Consider the following 14,510-nt stretch of genomic DNA (forward strand, 5'->3'; position numbering starts at 1 on the left):
ATACAAACATTTCCTCCATGTCCCTTTCTATGCAGACTTTAATGCTGCCTTGTGTTGCTGGTTACACCTACTACATATCTGTATACCATTTAGGCACAATCTAGTCCTTAAAATTTACTAAATCTCAACTACATTCAGGAGCCTTTGCATGCAGTTTATTTACTCAGTGTCAGGTGCTAGCACAAATGGCTACAAAAGTCAGTAGCCAAGAGTCAGTACTTAAGTGGTTAGACACTGTTAATGGAAATCAAAGTGACAGAATCTGATCATTAGCAAAGAACATCTCCTTCCTATTGGTAACACAGGCAGGTTTCTAAAACTACTGTTAGCAACTGGGCATGTCTACATGTGCTGTTACTGTGCATGAATAAACTCTGGAGCTTTTTGGGTCGGAGTTAATTGCTCCCAGAAATGCCATTTGAATGTGCACCCAGGAGTAATTAACTCCTGAGCAATAAGCTCCAGAGTTTATTCATTTCCAGCACATGGGGCTGGGTCAGAGCAGCCCCAGCTGGCAGGGAACCCCAGGGGTCAACCTGACAGCCTGGGGCTGCTCTGCCTGGATCAGTGTGCTGTGGAGGGGCTGGCAGGGGCACAAGGGAGCTTCAATGAGGAAGCTAGGCAGCAGGAATGCCCCACTCTTTTTGCCCAAGCTAGCCCCTCCAGCATCTACACATGCACCACTGCTGTTTTATACTCCACAGCAGGATAGTGCTTGTATTTACTACCCTGTATTGTATTTACTATACTAATACTATAGTATTTACAAGTACTATCCTGCTGTGGAGTAAAAATCTCTGCAGCATGTGTAGATGCTGGAGGGGCTAGCTGGGGCACAAGGGTGGGAGACACTTATGTCTCAACAAAAATGTCATTGTCATGCAAAACCAATCTGAAACAGTATGGTAGTTTTAGCATTCCACACAGATACTATAAGAATGCAGTCACAATGTTATAAAAGAAAGTGGTGCAAGTTCTGTTGAATAAATCTTTGATAAAAAAGTGCATGAAGTCTAGCACTATGCCTGTTCTTTCTGCTGTTTTTGCCACTAATGGTAATAATCCCCCTAAAGAAAGAATCTAGTCGTCTTTGAGATCAATACTGCAGTTATACATTATGTCTGGGTCAAGTCATAAAGCATCTAGAACATGTTTCCCTTTTCTTTTTTATACAGGGGCTTGCTACATGTCACTGACCCATGATTAATTCTATTCTGGTTCTGAAGACAATTGATGAATACTACGGAGAAGCTGCATTTGAAACAGATGTCAAATCTACAGGTTGTGGGCTAGCTGCTCAAATAGAGGACTCTGCTTAAGATCCATAGCTTCCACATGACCTGGAAGCAAGCTTTGGGCAATAGGTAAGAAAAGAAAAACTGGGATAGTAGCATCTTGCAAGAAATAAAGCATGCTCCTAACAATGACATCTATTTCTGCCACTTTCAGATCCTTACCCCAGTCCCAAAATGATTCCAGATTTCATCAGGCGAAAGGGGAGGGGAGGGGACAGGAGAAGAGAAGTAGCTAATGGGGTCTGAAGGTACCACAACTGGTAAAATGGTTCTTCTGGTCTCTGACTCAGTTGGACTGTTACTAAAAAATTATGAAGCTATGAAAATAATAATAAATTAATAGGGGAATAAGACATTCAGAAATGAAAATTTAGATTTTCAAGGGGGCTTAGGCACCATTTAAAAAACAGGAAGGAGTAAACTAGAATTAACACAACACACACTTGTCTGCACATTATTGTAACTATTTTCCTTAAGTGGCTATTCAATACCAAATGCCCAAACACTCTGGGTTCACTTCACATATAAAACCAGCAGCACCTAGTATGGAATACCTGGCAACAAATTTTCCTCATTGAATAATAATAAACAAAACAATCAAATTTATAATTGTATTATTATAACAAATACACTAACAAATGCACATCAAACTAAAAATGAAAGACTTATGAAGAAAAAATGTTAAAATTCAAAATTATACATACACACATATTGCTTCTTGGTAGTGAATAAGCTACTAACTAGCTACACGATTCCAGTACTCCTCATATTATGAGTCCAGTTCACAGCAGATTAAATCTACCTTCTCTGGAGCCTCTGGATGGATACAACATTCTTATGTCACTTCTGGCTTTTAGCTGGTACTCAGAGCAGGAGCCAGAAGTCACACAGCCCTGATCAGTCAATGTTTTCAGTAGGACAGTCCATTACAGCCTTCTTGACCCTGTTCCTGTTCAGAGTTCTTGGGGCCCAACTCTGCACACAATCACAGTGTAAGAGACACATTTATACTTTCTTTTATTTGCAGTATGTTAAATTGTATCAAATAAACTATTTGCCAACAAACCAAAAAAAATATCTCGCCTTAGTTGTAACTAACTCCTCGTTGATTCTTCCTTGTGCTGTTGTGGCAAACATAAACACTAAACAATTGTGACCAGGGGTGGGTGGTATTATTTCTATGTTAAACATGCCACTGGCTAAGCAAGCCATTTGAAAAATAACACCTTGATAAACCACTGGAAGTCATTGCAAGTTGTCCATTTTGTTACCACTATTTAAATGAATAAACTCCTCAGATTAGCTTTTATATTCCTAAATTGTCTACTAACAAGTGCACGTTATGAATTGTATTTAGCACAACAGGAGCTCTAAATGATCTTAGGTCCAGATGACTCATCAGATACTGCAGAGTCTAATGTTTTTTTCAAGTGAACTTTACTAGGTGTACATCCCAAGCGTGGCTGTGCTAGAAACATTGCAGCTAATTGTTGTTATTTATTACTGCATACAATTCTTGGTCAACACTACAGAGGCTCAGAGCTTTTACATACATTTTTCATGAACAATGAATGCTCCCATCAGGAACCATAGCTCTTCACTCCTCCTTCTCAGACTCACTTACGAATCAGATAGCGACTAAAATACATTATAGAACTTTTCTGCAGTGGGCTGCTTTTGAAAGCATATTCAGTCTTTGTTCCCTGTAGAGACTCAGTTCTGTTGTATTTATTTTGTTCTTTTGCTGAATATCTTTATTTTCCAAATAGAGATGACAACCAACTATAACGGTTAGGAGAGCTTCAGGGTCCCCTCTCCCCCAGCCCAGGGATGCTTGTAATCTAGTGTTATGGACCACCCTGGTGATAGGGAGGGCCTTCAACCTTTATCACAGGACTACAAGTTTCACCCATCCAAGTTACAATAAGACAACCAGCAATAGTGAGTGGGTTTACCTATTCCATTAAGATGATTACACTGCATCTATCGAGAGTTAACTGTCTCCTTTCTTTTTCTTGTGATATCTAGCCAATGACAGTCAAAGATGGGACAACAGTAACAGCTAGAGGAACTACCTACACTATCTAGCAGGGAAAAATTGAAAACCTTCTCCCTTCTTAACAGGTATTTTAATAGGTTACAATGTTAACAGATATTTAAACAAAATGTGACCGGAACAAGGTGTGTGTATATGTGTATATATATATATATATATATTTCGAAAAATGCATTGTGATTTTAGGAATGCTATTAAAACAATGACCCTATGGCCATTAAACCTTATCATTATAACAAAATACAGGAACAATGGAGAGAGCAAAACCCAAATATTTGACTAGAATACCCCAAAGAAAGAAAGTAACTTTATAAATGTATTTTAAAATTCCAGCACAGAACTGTGCATGCACTCTTAGTAGCACAAAGGCTAAGGATAGAGTTTAAGACTTAACTTTTTAATTTTGTTTTGTGGGTAGAAAATCCTTAGCTGATCCTAAATGTATTAATCATCCCCAAAAGGGGAGAGGGGAGACAACCCCCCTCCCCCCCCCCCCGAACTGTGTTAATGGATAATTTTCAAACTTCTCCAAACAAGAATTGCTTTATTTGACTATTAATAGTTAGGTGAGATACTTTCACAGATAAATAAAACAAAATCCACATAAGGACTGTTATTAATCTGTAGACTTGTGAAATGTTAGAAATAATTTCAAAAAATTATCTTTCTATATACTGAATGTTAAGTATGTTTCAGTAGGTATGGAGCTATTGATATTTTCCAGTTTGAATGAACTACAGTGAATTGATATTTGTTCATTTTTGCAATTATTGGTATTTAAAGTATTAAACAAGACCACCAGGTTGTAACTGTGCATGTGTGTGTGCGCACTCTTAAGTGACAGAGTGTATGTCACTTTAAAATACACAAAGCAAACACCAATTCTTTGCAAACAGAGTGGTTACTGTGAGCATATAAAATACTATAAGGTACCTATATTTAAAAAAAGCTTATTAGTGAACAACACTGAGGTTTTTATGAGTTGTAAATGAATGAAGCTTTTGTTTTAAAAGTAAGTACCTTTTTGAAAATAGGTGTTTTCTATTTTAAAGAAAGGTGTTACAATGGGGTGCAAAATTATTTTTCAAAACCAACCTTAATGCTGGTATATCCAGTCAACTTTTCAACTTTAATTACATGTTTTTAACAGTTGTTTGTTTTTTGTATGTAAATTTCCTTGATTTTAAAAGCACAAAACATATTATGCCTTATGCAACTATATTCACTACTACCCTTCCAAACAGTCATTAAGGTTTGAGCCTATGACCTTCCACATGGTAGCCCAGATCTCTTCTGTGCAACATCTTTTTGGGTAAATTACAGCTGGCAGTGGGAGTAACTTGTCACCTCAATGGAACAGACACATCAGCATTTCTTACCTTCTACGGTGAAAATGGGTTACACCAAAGGCATAAATTGAGAATACACATCTCCCTAAAAAATATAAAACTTTTCTTAAAATTAAGAATCTTTCTTGTTCTTCATTCTTCAATGATGGTCTGACAGTCGGAGACAAATAATCATGGATTTAGTGAACACACGGTTGACAAAAAGAGACGTTTCCTAAGCAACATAACCATGTTAATGCAACTTAAATCCCTGCTCCTTATGTTGTTCTACTGCTTAGCCTTCTGGAAATGAAGTTTTTGATGATGCATATGAATTTTGCTTAAAATCAAGTTAATATAAAAGGAAAAAAATATTGCAGCTAAAATTCAGAAGTTACAGGTGATGCTTGTTCACTGAACCCCAAATATGTTTCTGACAGCTGAGAATGTCTTAATTCACTTAATTCATAGGGTATTATTACTCAATATGCTATTGTACTGTTTCTATCTAATGCATTCTCATTTCATAAAATGTGTTAAAAATTATTTCCATTCACAAGAATAAACAGGGATTTGTCTTTTAAGCACACAATTCAAAACAGAATCAACTTCATAAATAAATTGGGTGCCAAGAGATAGTTATCTTGTTTTTAATCTTCCTAAAAGTACTTTTATCAGATAGAATAAAACAATTATGGTGAGTAGAACTTCTAAAATGTTCCTCAGAACTGTATAAACCAATTTCAACTCTCTGAGACAGTTTTCCTTCATCTCATTGCAGTGTATTTTTTGGGCTGGGGTTTGTTTTTGTGTTGTTTTGTTTGTTTTTTGATCTCTTGACAGGTAAAGAAGCCTACACTTACAAATAAAAAGATTATATCATTGAAGTTGGAAGTACAAATGCAGTAATTAGATCAGGGAGAACTTCATTACTGAAAGAGGAATGGCTACATATGGTGTGTTGTGACACAGTGCATGTGTCACAATATGGACACCCCAGGGATGGCTGTGATGTCCCTAGGGCACCTCGACCATTCCAGCCTCACCCTATGGGCGCCTATTAATCTTTCCTGCCACATCTTTCTGGATTAATGATGAATTGGGAAACTCATCTTGAGTTGCTGCTTGGTCATGGTCTTGACAGACTCCTCTAAACTCTGTGGGTTGTTGGACCCCTTTTTGGGTCCCAGACTCAGGAGGTGCCTTATGGTACCCCCAAGCCTTATGGGCTAGATGCACAGATCCAGCACCACCCCTTTACCATTCCCCATGCCTCATAGGTGGTATTTAAACATTGTCCCTATTTTAATGAGGCCTCAGTCTAACTTGGCCTCCTAGTCATCATTGGGCCCTTGGCCCCTGTAGCTGTGACCTCTCTAGTGCTGGGCTTGCTGCAACACTGTCTCTGTATCCTCTCTGGAGGTGGGGTCTACACCATAGTGTACCCGCTATGAGGCCTCCTCCTCCCCAATATCCTCAGTCCAGTTCACCGGTATAAAAACAACAACATAAATATAAGCCCCTGGGCTATAACATAATACAAGTAATGCAAGCCACACCCTGCCTCTTTAAGACCCCAAACTGCTCCTTGAGTACTGAGGTCCTCCCAGCCCTGGGCACCTTGTAGACTCCTGGAGCCCCATTAGTCCTGTAAATAGTTTATCTGGCAGCCACAGTGCTCCTGGGTAGTTCTTCCCTGCAAGAGCTCCTTCCCCTGGCAGTTGGCCAGAGAGCTAACCCCTGCTGGCCTCAGCCCTGTGCATTGTGTGTGTCCAGAGACCTGCCTCCTTCTGGTCACCTGACCGGGTGCAGGTGCAGGCTAATTCCCCCATTAGCCTGCTGCCAAGGCAACCTGCAGCTGTGCAGCTCTGTCTAGCTCCTCAGGCTCTCTAGCCAGACAGTTCCTGCCCTTAAAGGAGCAGGCAAACCTTAGTGCCCTGAGACAGCATGATATACTTGAAAGGCAAGGTACAAAGATGGCCTTATGTCCCTTTTCCAGATTTCCCTGATCTTGAGGCCAGGTCAGCCCATAGCTGGTATATGGCTCCTCTGAGACACTCTAGTCAGTAATGACTTTCAAAGAGCAATTAAGTAGGCAAGAGATTATGAGGCTGCTCATGAGTTCTGTTAGTGCTCTGTCATACTCTTTTCTAGCCCAAGGTTAAAAGGAAAACATGCCATAGGTCTGTCTATGTTGGCCCAATTCTAGCATACTTAGAACAACTGGCAATGGTGTAATACAGATAAACAGATATAATACTACTTGTCTTTTTTTTAACTGTTTTGTTAACAGCTGCTAGTTTAACATGCAAACCAAGATTTTATTCACATAAGTCAATTGGTTTCTTCTGTTAAGATTGCATTAAGTGACCCTGTATGTAAATGTGAGAAAAATGAACTACAAATCCCAAACTGAAACCTGATCCTAGGGTGGTATAATTGTTATTGTTCTCCTGAAATCTATACAGCTGTGATCATTTATACTACCTAAGTATCTGCTCATTAATATTTTGCCCTTATCTGCTCATTTTGCTAATACAGCACATGCTTGTGCATGGAGTGCCCCCCATGCCCTTCAGTTTTGCTGTGCATAATTATTGACAGGAGACTTACAGATTAACTTGTGCAGCCATCTCCTATTCTATTCCTCTACCCCCAATGTACTGTTTCTATTATTTGCATTTGAAACTAACCAAAATGTACCTCAGGGAACCATTTTTTCAGGTGTGTTAGTTAAGTGTAATAGGTTTACTTCATTATAACTAACATATAAAATCAGAGTATTTCAAGATTATACAAGTACCCCTAGAGAAATGGCAACATCTAAATAAGTGAAACTTCAGAGTGGGTGGCAATCTGACTTCATAGTACTGCATCATAGACATTTATCAAAGGAAAAAGTAGGTCTAGACAAACTCTGAAAAGAAATAATCTTGTAATGGCCAAACCATGACAATTGAACTGATATTAAAAGGAATATCAAGAAAGCAGAAAGAATCAAGAAAAGGCATAAGGCTAAAGAGCAACTTTTTCAGCCCAGTTGGGTTGTGGCTTTTACAAAAGCTGTTTGACATCCAGAAGATGTCTGATGGTTTGTCTATAGACTGTAAGTAAAATATTAGTTTAGGGACAAAAAAAAATCTGCTTGTCATCTGCATATCAGTGGTAGCTCATCTCATGATACTGACAAATATATGAGAGGGAACAAATAAAGGTAAAGAATAAGAAACCATCCATGAAAAATCAAGGTAGGAAAAGTATGGGCCCTTGTCTTGAGGCAGGTTGTGAAGTACAGCTCTTAGTGGCAATACTTTTAACTAACTGTAAAATGTGGAAAGCAAATGACACAGGCAGAGAATACAGAGACTCCATTTGGTGTTCAAATTGCCCTAGGCATGTATATTTATCTTGGGCAAAGCCCTAGAAGATGTGCTGTAGATGATAATTGCTGTCAGCATTTATGAATAATTTTTAATTGTGTCTCTTTTTCCTCATACTGTGCTGCTGATTGCAGTATTTTACTTTCACAGAACAAAAAAATAAATGAAAATGTAAAGGAGGAGGAGGAATGGAGGAATTCTTGCCCTTGTAGGAGAACAGGCTGACTATTGTAATAGAACATCATTTTAATATCAGGGATCACTTTGCCCTTGCAATTGTGTGTCATAATTCACAAATAATAGTATTTAGACCTTAAAAACTGGCACACGTCTGAATACCGTTATTTTTACAACCATGGTAAAATACACTGCTGATCAGAGATGTGATGCAAGATCAAATCACACTTATCTGTTTTGGTGGACTGCTTTTTTTCCAGTGGGTATAAATGAATGAATTCTGCTTACAGTGAATTATGACCACTTGTGGGCACAAAATGGAAGGTGCAAATGAGAAGCCAGCTTGAACCTCTTTTAAAAATGTTGTCAAAAAGATCTTTGTTCTCTGTGTTGCTGTGATTAATTCTGCCCTTTCTGTCGCCTCAAAATTGCCAGTGAAAATACTCCCAGAATTAAATAACAATAGCCTATTTTCCTTGTTAGAAGGTAAACTTTTTTTCACTTTGCTGCTATTCAATTTTATTTTTGCTTAAGACAAATTATTATTACCTAAATGAAAATAATGGACCATATTCTTGACCACTTCAGAACCTTGATGAACATCAATGAGCCAGAAAGAATCATTTGTGGCTTTTTAAAAGGAAGTTAATACAAGGTCACATGCCAAACATCTCTGAAGGGTTGATGCTAATGAGATAAAAAATAAAAACATAAATTACTATAATTTAAAAATTTTCCAATATTCCAGGAAGTTTATTTAAGCTGTGTTGCCAGTTGAAATTAGGACTTAATTTCCTATCCTATGTTCTATTATTTCATCATTAATGGCCCACATACACAAAAATATATAGCTACATTATACATACTTAGAGGCTATCTAATTTTTTTCTCTCTTGAAAGACTCCATGAAACAATGAAATGATAGGAAGGTAAATGCATCATGATTTGTAAATTCAATAACTTGGTGTCAAAAAAACCTGAAAACATCCCACAGCAAGGGCCCTCAATATCTATTACATTACCAGTGTTTGCCTGATATGGATGGAATGCCAGGACTTACTTCCATTTTCTTTCTTTCCTCATATAGTTCTATTCTGATTTAGTTCTATTAGTTCAAAGGGACATTTAGTTTTATTCTATTCTATATCTTTTTCTTTGTGCACTTTGGGGTTTTTGTCCATTTGGGAACTCTTGGCCATCAGAGACATTACCAAGGATCACTACATGGAAGTGAAGGAAGAAGTGAATGGACAATGAGTTGTTGTAGGGGATGGGTTTTTGGGGAGAATATTGGGCACTTCACTTGTCTTCTTTAGCCAGTACCACTACCACTTCTTCCTTTATTGCTTCCTGGCTTATACAGAGAAGCAAGAAAGAAAGCAAAGGTATGATTAGGAGGAGGAACTTCTTCAGGAAAAATCTCTCTCTAGAGCCTCCAACTGCTCATAAATTTTGCAAGACCTAGAAGTTGCTAGGATTTGTATTGATAACTGAATGCTGTCCTGGCCAAACTCTGATAAATACCAGAGTTTTTATCCAGTATAGAAAACTAAACAGCCTTACACTTCTTTATTTAGCAGAGCTTACTCTTTTAGTTTCCTTCTGCTTCTTTTCTGGTTTGGGTAAACAGTTATTTGTCCTTTCTGTGTCCCTGCCTCAGGTTTGCTCTGACTTCTTTTAATGAAACCACTTCAGTAAGTCTTAGTTTAACCCTTGTTTTTTTTAACTAGCAGAGTGTGTCCCAATATATGTTCACTATAGTTCTTTGTAATTTCTTAACTATGTTTCCTTTCAGTTAGGCTACCATAACTCATTGCATTTAGGTTTTATAGGCTAAGTGTCTTTTAAGATATTGTAAGCTAAAAAGTTCAACAAATTCCCATTTTATGTATATATTTTCAAAATGCCATAACTTTAAAAATATTTTTCTAATTTTTATCAAAATTTCCAGAGGTCAAGGAGACAGGTCATGAAATGAGGTGTAGAATGTCAAAAGTCATGATGGTTGCTTGATGGGAAACTAGTGGAAAATAAGGAAGTTGAAAACTGGACAGCATTATACACTTTTTATTTATTCTTAGAAATGCAAAGATTGTATCTTCAAATAGTGAGCACTACTAATATGTACCCCAGCCAGAATGGATAAACTACAATTAATCTAGAAGTGGACAGAACATGACAAAGTGGCATCAATAAGAATTGGTAGGAACTGACAAAGTTGTAAGACAATCAGAGTTCTACTACAAAGTGATTATGGCTTCTCCTTCTTCAGTTGCAATCTTCAGGTCAAAGTGGTTGTTTATTCCAAACCCATTTCAGTGTTTCTCACTGAATATGGGCACAAGAAAGATGGGCACTTAACCTTGCAAGAAGCTCAATTGAGGGAGAGTTTATTTTCCTCTTTGCAGATTTTGGGGCCAGCTCTGGAGGAGCATGTTCACTTTTAATTATTTGTCAAAAACAAACTAAATTCCCTTTGAGGGTTATACTGATAACTACAATGCTAAAAATGGTATATCATACCCTAGGTCATAGACCACTGGCATAAGGAGAACTGACCACTGAAGGAGAACACAAATGTATGCTTTATAAACTGAAACCAAAAGGCCATGAAAGCTCTTATCTTGCTGTATTGGTTCACTCAATTAGTCATATAACAAACTTGGACTGAAATTTTAACTGTAGATAAAACAAACAACAAACAGACACTGGCACAACTCTATTATGTTGTGATTTCCCAGGTTCAGAAGTCATGCAAAATTCAAAACATCTGGTAAAGGATTTAAAGAGTGTTATTAATTTCCAGCATCATGGAATTGCTTTACTTTCTATTACATTAAATTCTGACAGCATCTTAGTATAAACCTTTCACCCTTTGAGATTACACTTTCTCCTCTGGATGATTCACAGTTGCTAATTTGGTCAAGGTTAGAATCAAACTTGGCTACTTTGACACAAATGAAGAATAAATTAAGGTAGAGAGCCGGAAAGTGCTGTACTTCCTGTAAGAAACATTGAGAGAGGAAAAAAAGCCCTCTAATTTTTCCTTAAATGGGTTTAATCATGGTTAAATAATGTTGGACCACCAGAATATTTGTTTAATTGAATAGAGACCTAAGATGTAGCCAAGGTAATTTGTCAGGCTAAGGAAATTTAGATGTGATTCAGTTTTCTTCACAAAATATATAACTTCTGTACTCTGCAGAGAATCTTAAGCACATGATTTATCCTCTTGGCATGTGTTAGCTAAATTATCATTTGAAGTAAGTCAATAATATGTGCTTGGGTTATTTCACAGAAGCTGGGCTGTGTAAACTGTATGTTGACTCCTACTGCTGCTTTCCTTTGCCTTAGATGGGTATCATACCACTGGCAGATTAAATTTACTTACGTTTGTAGTGGCAGGAGGGCCACACTCTCAATGGGTGGTTAGTAGTATATAGCCTCTGCCCTTCAATGCAAATATGACAGGTGGGCGGGACCGGAAGTCCCGCCCCCTTCACTCTGCCCCTTTCCTTTTATGGTGTGTGACATCACCAACCACACCCCCTGACCCCGGTCACATGTTGCATGACATCAGCAACTCCACCCCTAACCCCGGTCACGTGGTGCGTGACATCAGCAACTCCGCCCCTGACCCCGGTCACGTGGTGCGTGACATCAGCAACTCTGCCCCTGACCCCGGTCACATGGTGCTGTTATGGCCTATCAGGTCCCTGACCACTCTAACCCCCCTATGCCGGAGCACAGGCATGGCCTATAGGGTGGTAGGGTGGTGATGTGACCCCTCTAACAACCCGCCCCAACACCCCCAAACAATTGGCAGGGGTTTCAGAGGCCTCAGACTTCCCAAGAACAATCCTGAACCAATTGGAATGAGTACAGTGGGGGATGGGGTTTAGGCGGCAAACCCACTAGGTCTATATGCTTTCCCAAACGACCCCTCTGTTTATCTGAGACCGTGCTAAGGCAAGCAAGGGCAGATATGGATTCTTTCACAACTCCTGTAGGCCCACTCACTACACCACCAAGACGGCCTTATACAAAGCATTACCGTAGAAATAGTTTTGAGGAGGAGACCCGGCTCCTTGCCCAAAGACTCTTTGAGACGCCTGACCCTGTTGGGGAAGAGCCTGTGAACAGGCAATTGGAGGAGACCCAGGACCTCGAAGCAGACGTTGAGACTTTGGCAGATGGTATCTTTGTGCCTCAGCCTGTGTGCAAAGTAGAGGTCACTGCAGAGGAGAGACCAGTAAGAGACTTGGAGCATGAATGTGGGGGCCTTTGGGTTGTGACGGTAGTGGTGGGGGTTCACTTCATGGCACGTGTGTGTTTGGAAGTAGCTGAGGGCTGATTGAACAGCAGTTAACTAACTTAGTCCTTTATTTGAATTCCTTTGCAGCTAGATGAAGCCTTTTTAATGACACCAGAAAACCTCCTCACCAGTAGGAAGTGTATACTTCTGCAGAGAACAAAGACCTGATGAGGCTGAAGAGTTAAGAAGTCAGCTCGGCATCGAATCTACACAAACTCTTCCATCACGTGAACGTAAAGTTTTCATGAAGTCTCTTGTTCGCGTTTCCTTTCATGGCATAATGAAATACTGCTTGAGGCAGAGACTTTTTGACCTATGCTGGGGGTGCACATTTGACTTAGGGGGTCAAGAAGCCCACGAATGTATTACTTGGTTAGATGAAGACATAAATAAAATAATTCAGGATCTTTGCCAGGAAATATGTCTTGATAGCATTTTCAATGCTGTTATAATCATAGGGTTTGCCAGGAACAGTCTCAGAATTGCTGAGAAACACTTAATTCAGGTTAGACAGCTTCTAAACACTGTGTATTCTGCAGAAAATCCTAAGGCTGCCCTTCATGATTTGATCACTGAGGAAGATGAAACACTCATACCCCATATTGAACGCTTAATTGGTGCTAGAGATTATAAAACCCTGTTTAAGAGAAGGGATTAGCAAAACGAGTTTGGGGCGTACCTCTGTTGCTGTTCTGGGTGGGAGACTGGGGAATGTGAGGCTGTAAAACACAACAACAGTTTTCTACATCTAATGTATTTTAGCATTTGCTTTAGTGTCTTGGATATCTAATCACATACATATAGGGTTTTTTTTGTAAAGATAAAACAATGAGACGTCATTAGAAATGATAAAAATCCTTCTTAGGAGAAGGGGTAGCAAAATAAACTAGTAAAATATTGTAAAAGTTTTAATGGAAATAAAGACTGAATTTAAAAACATATATTCTCACAGCTTTTGTATGGTATGGGTGGGGTGGGGTGGGGGTCTTGTTATAAAGATAAAACAGACCTCAAAAAAAAAAAAAAAAAGATGACCATAAGTTATCTCTTACCAAAAGGCCTGCTGTAAAGATAAGGCCAACAAGGCATAATGGTCACTGGATATGATAAGAAACACTTCTTAGAAGAAAGTTTAACAAAATAAACTAATAAAATATTATAAAAGTTTTTAAGGGAAATAAAGACTGAATTTAAAAATATATATTCTCACAGACTGTGTATGGCATAGGGGTGATGGGGGTGTGTATCGTAAAGATAAAAAAACAAGCGGCCTGGTGTGTCCAGATCGCCACATGTTTTAAGACTAAAAGGGGGGTGGGTTGTCTTTTAGTGCTGACTATTTTAATACAGTTATATTTTACTTTATACATACACTATTTTCCAGCCGACAATGCATAATGGTCACTGGATATGATAAGAAACACTTCTTAGAAGAAGGTTTACCAAAATAAACTAATAAAATATTATAAAAGTTTTTAAGGGAAATAAAGATTGAATTTAAAAAGATATATTCTCACAGATTGTGTTATGGTATAGGATGATGGAGGTGTGTATTATAAAAATAAAAAAGAGGCCTGGTGTGTCCAGATCACCACATTTTTTAAGACTAAAGGGGGTGGGTTGTCTTTTAGTGCTGACTATTTTAATACAGTTATATTTTACTTTATACATGCACTGTTTTCCTTAATATATTATTTAATTTTTAATACAGAGGACTTACTTATCGTATCATTTCATTTATATTACAGAGAGCTTATCAGGTGGGGAAGCCCCAGGCCATTTTACCACAATAAGGTAAAAATTATTTTAAAAGGATTGGGTTATTTGTGGCAGTGTTGCTATAATCACACTAAGTTATAACAACTGTTTGTTTTCAAACAGAACCTCTTCTTCTAAAATAGAAAAGCAGAACAATCACGTACAGTCATGTTTTTACCCAGTAGTAAAAGGTAATTTTTC

At 38.3% G+C, this 14,510-nt stretch overlaps 1 long non-coding RNA gene across 1 annotated transcript; it reads left to right on the forward strand.

Moving 5' to 3' along the window:
• The first annotated feature begins 1,177 nt into the window (after positions 1-1,177).
• On the forward strand, positions 1,178-13,494 carry LOC109282195 (uncharacterized). Its single transcript, XR_009462252.1, has 3 exons — positions 1,178-1,364; positions 3,324-3,419; positions 12,639-13,494. It is a non-coding gene; the product is annotated as an uncharacterized LOC109282195 (long non-coding RNA).
• Positions 13,495-14,510: the final 1,016 nt, after the last annotated feature.

Source organism: Alligator mississippiensis, chromosome 5 (assembly GCF_030867095.1).
Source record: "Alligator mississippiensis isolate rAllMis1 chromosome 5, rAllMis1, whole genome shotgun sequence".
NCBI lineage: Eukaryota > Metazoa > Chordata > Crocodylia > Alligatoridae > Alligator > Alligator mississippiensis.